Source organism: Miniopterus schreibersii (assembly GCF_964146895.1).
Source record: "Miniopterus schreibersii genome assembly, chromosome: 6".
Lineage (NCBI taxonomy): Eukaryota > Metazoa > Chordata > Mammalia > Chiroptera > Miniopteridae > Miniopterus > Miniopterus schreibersii.
This window is the reverse complement of record NC_138107.1, coordinates 10,033,556-10,047,549: the sequence shown is the minus strand read 5'-3', so window position 1 is coordinate 10,047,549 and position 13,994 is coordinate 10,033,556. Positions and strand designations below refer to the sequence as shown.

The window sequence follows — 13,994 nt, the reverse complement described above, 5'->3', positions numbered from 1 at the left end:
AACTTAGTTTGGCTTCCCCCATTATTTCAAATCAGTTAAACCTGAAAAGGAGTGAAAAGTAAGTTATCAGCTGTTAAAGTGTGAGTACATTTTTGCGGGGACAACCTATATTTTTACACCATTAAATTATTAAGTTATTAAAAATTCTATATATGGTTAAAAAGACTTAAAATTCTAAATGAGCACATTCAATTCAGTGACATTCAAACTTTATTTAAACATTTAGAGATAAGTATTCTCAAAAAATATTAAATGTGGAGAAATGCTCATGAGATATTAAGTGAAAAAAGCAGTATGCGAACTACTGAACATATGTTCTTGATTTTGCTTAAAAAAAAAAATGAAAGAAAGAAACAAGTGCACAAAGAAATGACTAAAAGAAAATGTACCAAATTGTGATTCACTGGCTGCTGGGATTACCAGTGACTTTATTCCCTTCTTTATATTTTTCTGTATTCCCCAAATTCTCTAAAATGAGCAGGTATCACTTTTATAATCTGGAAAAAATGAGAAATAATGCTTAATTTACTAACATTTACTATTTTCACCTTTTGAGTAGAAAGAGGTATTTTAACGAATATGTTATCTGCTACCTAAACTTCCACTTAAGATGGTGACTTATATTAAAGACCAGAGGATGCTCATATTAAGTTATTAAAAATTCTATATATGGTTAAAAAGACTTAAAATTCTAAATGAGCACATTCAATTCAGTGACATTCAAACTTTATTTAAACATTTAGAGATAAGAGTTTTTTTTAAGTTGAAACAGGTGAAGGAAGTTAGCATTATTTTTTTATCCACACTGCCTGCTCTTAGCTGACTTATTCTGAATAGTCAGAATTCTTTTTGCTGCTTACATTCATTTCGCATTTTAAATTGTAGTCTGAAATTGAACCCTAAGTACATGGTACAGTTTAGGTACAAGCGCCACCCTGTGTTTATTTAAGAAAGTGCTAGTCAATGTATATTGAAAACCAATGTAGTCACCTACCAGTATTTTGAACAACCTCACTATTCAGAGGATGTTCTATGTACCTGCAACATCAGCATCACCTTATGCTAGTTAAAAATTAAGACTTTCAGCCCAGCTGGCGTGGCTCAGCAGTTGAGCATTGACTTATGATCCAGGAGATAGAGGTTCGATTACCAGTCAGGGCACGTGCCCTGGTTGTGGGATTGATCCCCAGCAGGGGGCGTGCAGGAGGCAGCCGATCAATGACTCTCATCATTGATGTTTCTCGCTCTCCCCCTCTCCCTTCCTCTCTCTGAAATCAATAAAGATATATTTTTTAAAAAATTAAGACTTCCAGGCTTCACTGCAGATGTACTGAATCAGAATCTTTACTTTCAAAGGATCCCCAGGGGATTTGTGTGCATAACAATGTTTGAGAAGCACTGTTTGTACAGACTCCTTTTTAAAACCACTAATATCAGAGAAGCATATCTCCAAAACAGGAATTCTTTTCACCCCCTATTATAAATATAGTAAAACACTCATTTGTGGTGATGAATATAAGGTGTATGTATCTAATGCACAAAGTCAGGGGTGTAAGAAGTGGAATTTTTAATTGCACATAATTATAAAGCCCCCATTTCCTGAGGGGGTAGGTGGAAACTGAACCTCAGTAAATTCAGGATCTCTGCTGCTGCTTTTCTCTGAGGTAAAGTCTTAGGTTCCTCTATTGTCTAGAAGGTTGGGGGAAGGTGGGCATCCAATCTTCCATAGGGGAACCATCCTATTGGCACTTGCTAAAATGTAAAGTATCCTAAACAGCCCTTTGTTGAAAATCTGTGTAGCTTGCTGTTAAACCATGATTCAGTCTTACTGTTGAGGCTGCTCCAGGTTTGGCACCTCCCTGGCTGCTTCATTCTGCTATTTCCATGCTGTGTTAGTCTACAGGGAAATCTTTGGGGCTAAGACTTCTCCACAATGTTTACCCAAAGAGTTCTGGATCATTCTGCTGCTCTGGCATCGCGTGATACCATGGGAAGCTAACTCTGAGGTTTGTATAAGGTCCTGTCTAGTAGGCATCTCTCACAGCCATCTGTTCCTAGGGATCTTGCTGTCCTCCGGAGGTTCCACCTGGGAAGCCAAATACAGGGCCGCAGGGCCCCTTGCCTTCTAGATCTCCAGGCACCTATATCTCAGGACCGTGACTCCCTGTGCAGAGGAAGGGAGAGCCTCTTCATAGGGACTCACCAGGTGGTGGAATGCTCCTTCCTGACGCCCCTCCTCAACCCAAAGCATGGAGGTTTCGATTTTTGAAAGTCAAAGGCCGTTTTTCTTTTTAACATCCCTAGGCCCATATTCTAGCTGGCTGAGTGGGGGAGGGCCATGGGTTACAGAAATGCAGGGAGAAAGTGTTTCAAAATATCATGCCACACGAAAATGGGATACAGGGATCTCTATCCTATTATATATTGTTATCGAGGAGTGTGCTGAGCGTGACTAGGAGCACACAATCATATTGTGTTCTCATAGAACAAGAGGCTGGAAGCATGAGACAGGGATCCTGTGTTGAGAACATTATAGTCCGAGGAGGCAAACTGCACAAAACAACTGGAGCACAAGGGCAAAGCTAAATGTTGACAAGAGTAAAACAGATATAAAAGCAGCACCAACTACCCTATTGGGGGCTATTAGTGGCAGTTACAGCACCTGAAGGACTAGTCTGAAGAGTCCACCCTGAAATCGGTGGTTCTCAAAATTTGTCAAGCATCAGAATCACACTTGTCAAAACATGGGTGTTGGGTGCCACTCCCAGAGTCCTGATTCAGTGGGTCTGAAGTTCCTGGATGCTGCTGATGCTGCTGGTCAGGGACCACATTTTGAGAACAGCTGCCTTAAGTGTCAACATCCAGGATTTGCAGGTTTAATTCTGCAAAATCACTGAAGTCTACCTGTTCAGCAGCCCTTCCTGACATCCCTTATCCTTTCACTTGCAGCCGCACTCACCATCATTAAAACATGTCCTTTGGCTAGTCCCAGCCTTCTTTTCAAAATGACATAAACGACATGTCTGTTAGTCCCTCTTCTATGCATTTCTTTCTTTCTTTTTTTTAAAGAAAAAAATATTATTTTATTAAAAGCAGACAAAGATAAAAGATACCTTAAAAAGTCAGATGCTGATTTCTGGCTAAGATAATTACAAGAAATATTAGAACTTTTTAAAAAAGAAAATATCTAAAAAACTTCTGATGTTCTTGCTACAAGTTATTGTTTTTGATAACCCCAAACTCCCTGTTAAAAATCCTTGATGGTTAGGGAATTCAAACTTCTTACCTAGAAGAAAATTTAAGCTACTCTTTATGTTTGTGTACTTTATTTTTATTGTCTTTTCTTTAAATTATATCTGCAAAGGTTATAAACAGGACTCCTCCAAACAGTGCTAAGGGATACTTTGGTGTGTTCTAGAAACATCCTCTACCTCTTACAAATTAAAGGTGTCCACAATCTTATATCCAATTTTTAATCTGGCAGGCAAAAGGCGAAGGCAATAACGTAAGAAAGAAGACATCCATCAGTTTAGTAACTGTGTATATTAGCTGTGGGTGTGACATTCTTAATCTCACCTCCAAAGTGCAGAGAAGATGCAAAAACACTTAATGAACTGCTTTTAGACCCTACAGCTAGCCAGGAAGAAATAGACTTCTTCCACTCTCTAGCATTCTTAGAGACCCACACCACCTTGCACTTCTGGTGTCCATCCTTCCCTTAATCTTTCTGCATTGAGAGTCCCTACTAGTTTTCCACAACATGTACATACACTCCCCTGCCCAGCTCCCCACCTGGCCCCTGCCACACAATTAATTTATTCAATAGTTACTGAGTGCCCTCTGTGTGTCAAGCATTGTGGTAAGTTCTAGGTGTAATAAGAGGCATTAATTGAATTTGCATCACTTTACTATTTTTAAAAAATTAACTTAATAAATGATACATAGTACTTCAAAGATATCTACATTTTTAATAGGTGAGTTGGCAGAATTTCTCATTTGGCTGCTTCTTAATGGGCTGAATTTCATAAACCATTCCATATTTCAGAAAGAAAAATTCTTTGCTATAGCATAGCAACGATTTGGTCAGCTCATTTTTTTTATATGCAGGCATATACAGTATACCTTTCTCCTCAATTTGTGGAAAATTAACTAAAGCTGACCAAGATATATTTTGATTGAAAAATATTATAAAATAGTTTTGGAAATAAGAGGACAGTAATGTTTTACATTATTTCTTCTATTATGAATTTTTTATCCTTTGTGCCATAATTTACTTCCCATAACTATTCTTGCTTTATTTGTAACATTTTATATTGGATTGTGACATTATTGAATATCTATTAGTGTTTAATTTAGATTATCTTAATAAACTGCTAATCTGAGAACAACGGTCTTTCCCTTGCTTTTTAGACCTTTTTTTCTGAACATGCTTATTTATGTACAATGTGGAAATCTGATCCTGTTATCCTCCAATCAGCCAACAGCTCTTTTTGTACCTCTTCTGGTAGTTCATAGAAAACTTCAGGATCAACATCAGAGGAAAAGTAATTTTCTCAGCAGAATCTTGCTCTCTATTTTCTGCAAGTCCTTCATGATGAGACACTGTTGCTATCGGTTGCTTGTGGCTATCTGCAATGCGGTTTTTGGAGAAAAGTTGCTCACTCTGCAAATCTAGAAATGAATGGAACACAGACATAGCAGGGTTTGTATTTGAAAAGTGGGATCTTTGAGATTCTGTAGGTCCTCGACTCATTTGTTCATCTTTTAAACTACTGTCTAAATAATGTGAATAATCCTTTTGGCTAGACAGATAAGAGGAACTACTGCTATTTAAGCCTGAGGTTCCTGGTTCACAGGGAGATAGCGACAGTATCTGTTTGCTGTTAGATAAATGATCTCTAGAACTTAAGGGACTATCTTGCATTTGTTTTGTAGAAAAGAAAGATAATACTCCTCTAGAGGCATGCAACGGACAACTCAAACTTCCTTTCCCTTGCACTTTTTCTCTAGGTTTTCCAGACAGGATTTCTTCTTGAATATCTACTGGAAGCTGCTTCAAGACTTCTTTGTCAATACCCTCATGAAGTGAGCAGAATGGAAATTCATCACTGTCTTTATCTTTAGAAAAATTTAGAGTACAGTGGTACCTTGGTTTTCGAAAGTGACACACGGCTTCCGCTGAGGGCAAGATCCTGAGGCCTAGCTGTTGGCTGTTGATCCCTCGGTTTTCGACTGCTTCAGAACTCGAACAGTCTTCTGGAACGGAGTACATTCAAAAACTGAGGGACCACTGTATTTAAAATGTGGAGACTCCCCAGTTCTTGTACTTTCAATTCTTCCAGTTGGTAGAAAATCACAGTTTGTTTCTTTGTCTTTGGAAAAATCCTCCATATGAGTATCTTTCTTTTAAAAACTGTGCTTGCCAGAGCATGAAGTTGTTGATAATGATGGCGTTAAATAATAACCAATAGTCCCTTTCTTAGTAGTATTTAGTGACTTAAGATTGCAGAAGCACACACTTAAAAGGGTTAGGTGAAATGGCATTTTCACATTCACCATGTTGTGAAAAAGTTTCGTTAAGTGTGCCAACCATTGGTGTCATTGCATCATAACTTCCTGTCCCTAACTTCTGAATTACGTGGTATGGAACAGGGAGGGCATTGATGCCTCTCATGGCTACAGTGCTTCTCAAATAAATACCGATGGATTATGAATCTTATTGTATGTGGCTTCCTTGCATCTTGGCATACTCTGTTCAAAAGACTAGAAAGTAATTCTTCTATCTTGCTTTTACTTCAACTTCTGATGAACATTTTTTTTGAGAACATATTCTCTCACGTTCTCAGCATTTTGTTTTCACCTGCTTTCTTTGTTCAGTAAGATTTCCAGCATCTGCTTATAGAAGCTGCAGGAATATGATGTTTGCAAATGGACTGGAGACCAGAGAGTGAGGAATTAATAAGTGCATTTAGCAAGATGGCTGGGTAGAAATTCGATATACAAAAATCAATATACATAAATTTTAAAATGACTATATTTAAAATAGCATCTAAAACATCAAATACCTAGGAATAAATCTAACAAGATTCGCAAGACCTCTATAAACTAGAACAATAAAACTTTAATGACAAATTTAAGAACAAATAAATGAAGGGATATACCATGTTTATAAATTAGAAGAATCAATAACCAGAGGTAAATTCTCTCTATATTGACCTTTATATTCAATGAAATCCCAGCCAAACTCAGAGAATGATTTTTATGGGTTTTGATGAGCTGATTCTAAAATGTATATGGAAATGCAAAGGGCCAAGCAAACTTGGATAAAGTGATAAGCAAACTTGGATAACTTTTTCTACCAGATGTCAAGAGTTACTATAATCTACAATAACTAAAGCAGTGAAGTATTGCTATAATAATAGACAAACAGATCAAAGGGAAAGAATAGAAAGTCCAGAAACATATCCTTAGGTAATGGATACTAGATTTATGAGAAAGGAAGCACAGCAAAGCAGTAGGTACAGGACAGTGTTGTAGGTAGGTGCCCAGGGAACAGGCTCACAAAGGGAGATTGACAGACAGGGGTTTATTTGGGAGTGTTTTCAGGAACAACACCTGTAAGGAAGTGAAAAAAACCCAATCGGGCATGAGGAGAGGTTTAACTATAATGTAGTGGCAACAGAGGCCTCAGCCAGTTCCATGAGGAGCTCTGGTTCTGAGACAGTCCTTTAGAAATGTTACAGGTTGAGGCAAGGGGGCCAGGCCTGGCCTTTGTACCCCTACAATGACCAGTCAGTCATTTGATGTATGCTGCCCCCAAAGAGGGAATCTAACCTTGGGTAAGGCAGCTTCCTTCTGCCAAGGAAAATTCCTGGGGAGAGACCATTGTTAGCTATCCAGCAGTTGGAGGAATGAATATCTTGGTGGGATTTGGCCAGTGCACCACAGAGATCTAGTTCACCCCTTGTACTACGTGGATCCACTTACTTTACATAAGTTTAATCCATATAGGAACCATTCCTCTAGGATTCTGATTAATTTTTTTTCTGGTTCCTGGAGAAACTTATAAGACAAAGATTAAGTAGAACCAACTATCCCCACCACTGCAGCTGGTATTGTGATCACAACTGATATCCATATCTGTCCTCTACTGCTATTCTAGATTCCCTTCATCCTTGGCTAGCACCTCTGCTAGTGGAGGTGGCTAACCTGATGGGGTGGACAAGACTGTCATTCCTGAGGGGTCTGGGCCCCTGGACACCATGTCCTTGTCAGGTCATCCAGGGTTGCTGCACCTGTCCATTTTCCATCAAAATTGGGCATGAGAATACCAATAGGCACCTCAGCAGGTCACATGGGTGCTAAGCATATTCCTAGCTACCCTCATTGTATAGGAGCAGCTCTACTTCTTCCTAGTAATAAGGGTCACTTACTTCTGCCAGAATGGTGATCCTTCTTCTTGTCCAGAGCAACCATAGCTTACAAGTTAATGGAACTCCCCAAAGCAATATACAGATTCAATGAAATACCTACCAAAATCCTAACAACTTCTTTTTTTCAGGAATTCATATTAAAATTCACATAGAATCTCAAAGCACCCCAAATAGCCGAAACAATCATGAAAAAGGAGAATGAAGTTGGAAAACTCACACTTTCTGATTTGAAAACTACAGTAATCAAAACTGTGTGATATGGGCATAAATACAAACATACAGATCAATGGAATAAAATAGAGCCCAGAAACAAACCTTTACATATATGTTCAAATGATTTTTGACAAGACCATTTAATGGATACTAAGACCATTTAATGGAAAAGGGATAATGTTTTCAACAAATTATGCTGGGAAACTGGATAGCCATGTACAAAAGAATGATGTTGGGCTTTTACCCTACACCATATACAAAAGTTAACTCAAATGGATTAAAGACTTAAATGTAAAGGCTTAAAGTATAAAACTCTTAGAAGAAAACATGGGAAAAGCTCCATGACACTGGATTTGGTAATGACTTCTTGGAGATGGCACCAAAAGTTCAGGCAACAAAAGAAAAATATAGATAAATTGGACTTCATCAAAATTTATTTATTTATTTATTATTATTATTTTTAATTATTATTTTTTAAAAATATATCTTTATTGATTTCAGAGAGAGGAAAGGAGAGGGAGAGAGAGAGATAGAAACATCCATGATGAGAGAGTCATTGATCGGCTGCCTTCTGCACGCCCCCAACTGGGGATCGAGCCCACAACCCGGGCATGTGCCCTGACTGGGAATCGAACCCTGATCGCCTGGATCCTAGGTCGATGCTCAACCGCTGAGCCATGCCCGGTGGGGCTGGACTTCATCAAAATTTAAAACTTTTGCATCAAAGGACACTGTCAACAGAATGAAAAGGCAATGCACACAATGGAAAAAATACTTCCAAATCATATATCTGATAAGTTAATACGCAGAATATATAAAGAATTTCTATAACTCAACAAAATAACAAAAACAACCCACTTAAAAAATGAGCAAAGAATTTGAAAAGACATTCCTCCAATGAAGATATTCAGATGGCAAATAAGCACCTGAAAAAAATGCTCAATATCACTAATCACTAGGAAAAGAAAATCAAAACTCACAGTAAGCTACCATTTCCACCCAATAAGGTGACTATTAATATTTAAAAACAAAAAACAAAAAAACCCACCACACCTCAAAAACAGAACTAATGTTAGTGAAGAAATTGGTACCCTTGTGCATTTCCGGTTGGAATGCAAAAATACTACTCCAGCTGCTAGAAGCAAAAACTAAATATGGAATTACCATATGATCCAGTAATTACCCAAAAGAATTGAAAGTAGAGACTCAAATTGATATTTGTATACCAGTGTTTGTAGCAGCATTCACAAAAAGATAAAAGGCGGAAACAACCCAAATATCCATTAATAAATAAATGGATAAACAAAATGTGGTTTATACATACAATGAAATATTATTCAGCCTTAAAAAGGAATGAAATCCTGACACATGCTACAATGTGGATGAACCTTGAAGACATTATGCTAAGTGAAATAAGCCAGACACAAAGGGGTAAATAGTGTATGATTCCACTTATATGAGATACCTAGAGTAGTCAAATTCATAGAGACAGAATGGTGCTTCCAAAAGCTGGAGGGAGGAGGACATGGAGAGTTATTGTTGAAATAGGTACAGAATTTCAGTTTGGAAAGATAAATAGTTCTGGAGATGGATGGTGGTGATCATTTCACAGCAACATAAATGTACTTAATGCCACTGAACTGTATACTTACAAATGGTTAAAATGATAAATTTTATCTTTTGTATTTTTTACCACAATAAAAGAAATCAATGGGACTCATATTGTGTCGCCTGGTGAAAGTGTTCCCCTTTGGGGAAGAAAGGCCTCTAAACAAGAAGAACCTAGAATTGTGGCCACAGGAAACACAAAAGTTCCCAGTGGATAACTGGGGCAATGGTGATCAGAGTGCTGCTCATATTTCCACCCCCAACCATTAGTTTCTGAACCCATATAATACCTATTAGGAGTAGAGCACTAATAATAATTGACTGGCGGATGGCACCTCATCATTGCAGGATATCATCTCCAAGCTGGCACCTCAGCTGCACCTTCAAAGACCATTTCAGCACTCTCTTAGACCAGCAACTTCTGGGTGATACAGAGGTTTCCCATGGTCCAAGGCTCAGTACTACACCTCCTTTTTTGTAAAATGGGCCCCTTGGCCTGCCATCACCAAGAGAAGAACATACTCCAGGGAGCCACTGCCCTTCCAGCCTGAATCCCAGAATGGGACACATGGACCACAGCCATCCCAGGTGTCCCATAGTCTGAGCAGATGATCTTAGCTGATGTGAATGAGCAAGAAATAAATGTTTATTGTATGCCACTGACATTTTTGTGGCTACCTGCTCCACAGTATTTTGTGGCAATAACTAATTGGCACACTTCTATATCTCCCCAGACCCCAGTTTCTTAATTTATCTCATTTTGTTTCTAACTTCTTAAGTAGAATGATTGCTTTGCTTATTGACAATATTTTTAAATCCAGGATACTTCTGGTCAAGATGGCAGCATAAGTAAATGTGGTACTCACATCCTCCCACAACCACATCAAAATTACAACTAAACTACAGAAAAATCATAATTTAGAATTGCCTGAAATCTGGCTGAATGAAAGACTGCAACTAGGGAATTAAAGAAGAAGCCACATAGGGACTCCAGAGACTGGAATGAGCTGGTCCCATAACCGTGTGTGGCGGCTAAAAATCGGAGGAGATATCTCTGCTGCAGAAGGCCCCACTGAAGAGTGAAGGGTCCCAGACTGCAGGCAGGCACCATATCTGAGACTCCATCAACCTGGCTCACACTGTTCGCCCTGCCCTGGTGATTCCCTGAAGTTCTGCCCCACCCAAATTGCCGACCCAACCAAGCTATTTCCAGCGGCTTTTCCACACAAATGGCCTGTCATGGCTCATGCTCCATATTTTCCTAAAATCTCTCAAACAAGCAGTAACTGGCTTCAGCATGCCCTGTATCTCCCGTTAAGTGGCCCCAGGCCTGACACTAGTAGCATCCAGCCTTGGTTCACAGCTTAGCCTCAGCTAGGTACCTCCAAGTCCAGAACAAGTAGCAGCCATCTGCAGTTCATTTCATAGCTCATGCTGGCAGTCCCAGGCAGAACACAGGTGATGACTGACCTTGACCTGCACCTCTTAGAAGGCTCCAGAGCCACAGCACCCAGTGGATGGCTTCAGAACACAATGAAGCACCACTACCCAACCACCTCCATAAGAAACACACTCGAGGAACAGACTCAGTGGGCACCTGCTCTGTGGGGTGGGCCCCTGCACAGCTGATCCTCCACGGGGGTCAGAGTTCGGTGGTCGTGGTCACAGCCAGTCCTTGCAGCTGATTGACCTGGAGATAAATCCCTCCCATTGACCTGCCAACAGCAATCAACACTCAACTACAAGAGGAAGGTGTACACAGCCCACACAGGTGGGCACACCTTGAATGCCCAGCTTGGGTGATCAGGGAGGTTGTGCCACTGGACCCTACAGAGCTCCTACTACATTAGGCTACTATACCAAGCCCGGGAGATGTAGCAGTTCTACCTAATACATAGAAACAAACATAGGGAAGCTGCCAAAAAGAAATATGTCCCAAATAAAAGAACAAAACAAAACTCCAGAAAAAAAAACAACTAAACAAAATCGAGACGAGCAATCTAGATGCAGATTTCAATCTAGAGACTAGATGCAGAGTTCAAAACACTGGTTATAAAGATGCTCAATGAACTTAGGGGAAGAGTAGATAAACTTACTGAGAACTTCAACAAAGAGATAGGAAACATAAAAACCGAGATATAAAACATAAAAAAGAACCAGTCAGAAATGAAGAATACATTAACTGAACCAAAGAATATATTACAGGAAGTTGATAATAGAGTAGATGAAGCTGAGGGTCAAATCAGGGAGTTGGAATGTAAGGTAGTAAAAAACACCCAATCAGAACAGCAAAAAGAAAAAAGAATTAAAAAAAAATTAGGATAGTGTAAGGAGCCTCTAGGACAACTTCAAGTGTATCAACATTCATATCATGGGACTACTGGAAAGAGAACAGAGAGAACAAGAAATTGAAAACCTAAATGAAAAAATGACAGAAAAATTCCCTAACTTGGTGAAGGAAATAGACATACAAGTCCAGGAAGCACAGAGAGTCCCAAATAAGATGAACCCAAAGAGGCCAATAATAAGAGGCATCATAATTAAAATGCAAAAGGTTAAAGACAAAGACAGAATCTTAAAAGCAGCAAGAAAAAAGCAATTAGTTGCCTGCAAGGAAGCTCCCATAAGACTGTCAGCTGATTTCTCAAGAGAAACTTTGCAGACCAGAAGGTATTGGCAAGAAATATTCAAAGTGATGAAAAGAAAAGACCTACAACCTAGATTACTCCACCCAGCAAATGTATCATTTAGAATCAAAGGAGCTTCCCAGACAAGAAAAAGCTAAAGGAGTTCATTACCACTAAACTCATATTATAAGAAGTATTAAAAGATCTTCTTTAAGAAAAAGAAGAAAAAAGATTAAAAACATAAACAATAAAATGGTCAAAATATGTATCTATTAAAAATGAATCTAAGAAAAACAAAATAAATGAAGTAGAACAGAAACAGACTCATAGATATAGAGAACATTCTCATGGTTGCCAGATGGGAGGGTGTTGGGGGGATGGGCGACAAAAGTGAAAGGATTAAGAAGTGCAAATTGGTTGTCACAGAACCAAAGTAAAGTACAGCATAGGGAATACAGTCAATAATATTTTAATAACTATGTATAGTGTCAGATGGGTGACAGATTTATCAGGATGATCACTTAGTAAGTTATGTAATGTCTAATCACTGAGGTGTACACACCTGAAACTAATAAAATAATGTATCTCAAGTGTATTTGAAAATATAAAAAAATGACTTAAAGAAAAGTGCATTTAAAAATATTTTTTCCTCAGAACTCTTTTGGTCACACATCATAGCTTTTCATATGTAGGCTCTCATTGTTATTCTTTTATAATTTTTTTGTAATTTCTGTTTTGACTTCCTTTTTAACTCAAGAAGATAAGTTCTATTTTGCTGTCCTCTTGATGTTAACTGCAGTCTGTTGCACTGTGGCTAGTGAATGTGAATTGTGTCATTTTTTGAAATTTACTGCAATTTGTTTTGTTAGGAAGCATATGCTTGATTTTTGTGAATGTTCCTTGGAAAGAACAATAAGTATTTTCTGTTTTGGGATACTGAGTCCTATTTAAAATTGTTAGGTCAGTCACTGAGAGTTTAATTAAAATCCTCCACAGCTGCTGCTATCCCCTCCCCATTCCTCTTCTTCAGCTTTTCCTCCTCCTTCTTCCTCTCTTTCTTTTTCTATTCCTTCTCCTATCATCATCATCATCATCATCATCATCATCACTGTTGTTTGTCTACTTGGTGTATATTTATCCTTCAACATCATTCTCTAAGTTCATAAATACATATAAAATGTTGCAGTAGGCTGAATAATGGCCCCTCAAAATATCCAGGTTCTAATCCCTGGAGTCTGTGAGTGTAGTCTTTTATGGAAAAGGGTCTCCGGACCTGTGATTAAGTTAGGGATCTTGAGATAAGGAGGTTTATCCTTGATTATCTGTGTGGCTCCTAAATGCAATCTTAAGTATCCTTTGAGGAAGGAGACAGAGGTGACACAGAAGAGGAAATGTGGCCATAGTAAAAATTAGAGTGACCTGGCCACAAGCCAAGGAATGCTGGCAGCCATCAGAAGCTAGAGAGAGCACAGCCCCACCTATACCTTGATTTCAGCTCAGTGACACAGATTTTTTACTTCTGGCCTCCAGAAAATCTAAGAAAATAAATAATGTGTTGTTTGAACCTTCCAAATTTCTGCTGCTGTAACTTGTTACAGCAGCAATAGAAAATACATATATGTATATAAGCCTAATTTTCCCCAATTTAAATTTTTTACAAATATGACATCATACTCTTACAGTGCTCTTCAACTAGCCCTTTTCCTCTTAATACTGTATCAATTATGTCTTTACAAGTCAATGTGTATAGATCCCATTGTTTTATTCCACAGAATAGATATTTCATAATTCATTCAATCATTTCTCTATGGATGTAAATTCAAGTTGTTTCCAGTTTCTTATTGCAAACAGTACTGCAGTAAATATCTGGTGTGCGTGTGTATGTATATATGTGTGTGTATATGTATGTTTTATATGTTGGGATTTTTTGAGGGGACAATAGATTCTTACGAAAATCTATGGGTAAGTACATTTTAAATTTTAGTAGATGCTGTCAGATTACTTTCCAGGAATGTTATAACAATTCACACTTCCATCTGATTTGAATTTCCCTCAGTATAAGCAAAGTTGAACATCTTTTCATATTTTTGGCAATTTGCACTTTCTATTTTAT

The 13,994-nt window shown here is 38.3% G+C and overlaps 1 pseudogene across 1 annotated transcript; it reads right to left on the bottom strand.

Moving 5' to 3' along the window:
- Positions 1-4,430: 4,430 nt before the first annotated feature.
- On the bottom strand, positions 4,431-7,476 carry LOC308558692 (DNA polymerase iota pseudogene; annotated as a pseudogene). The gene is made up of 3 exons: positions 7,434-7,476; positions 5,292-5,841; positions 4,431-5,118 (listed from the first exon to the last, which is right to left on the bottom strand). The product of its transcript is annotated as a DNA polymerase iota pseudogene (transcript).
- Positions 7,477-13,994: the final 6,518 nt, after the last annotated feature.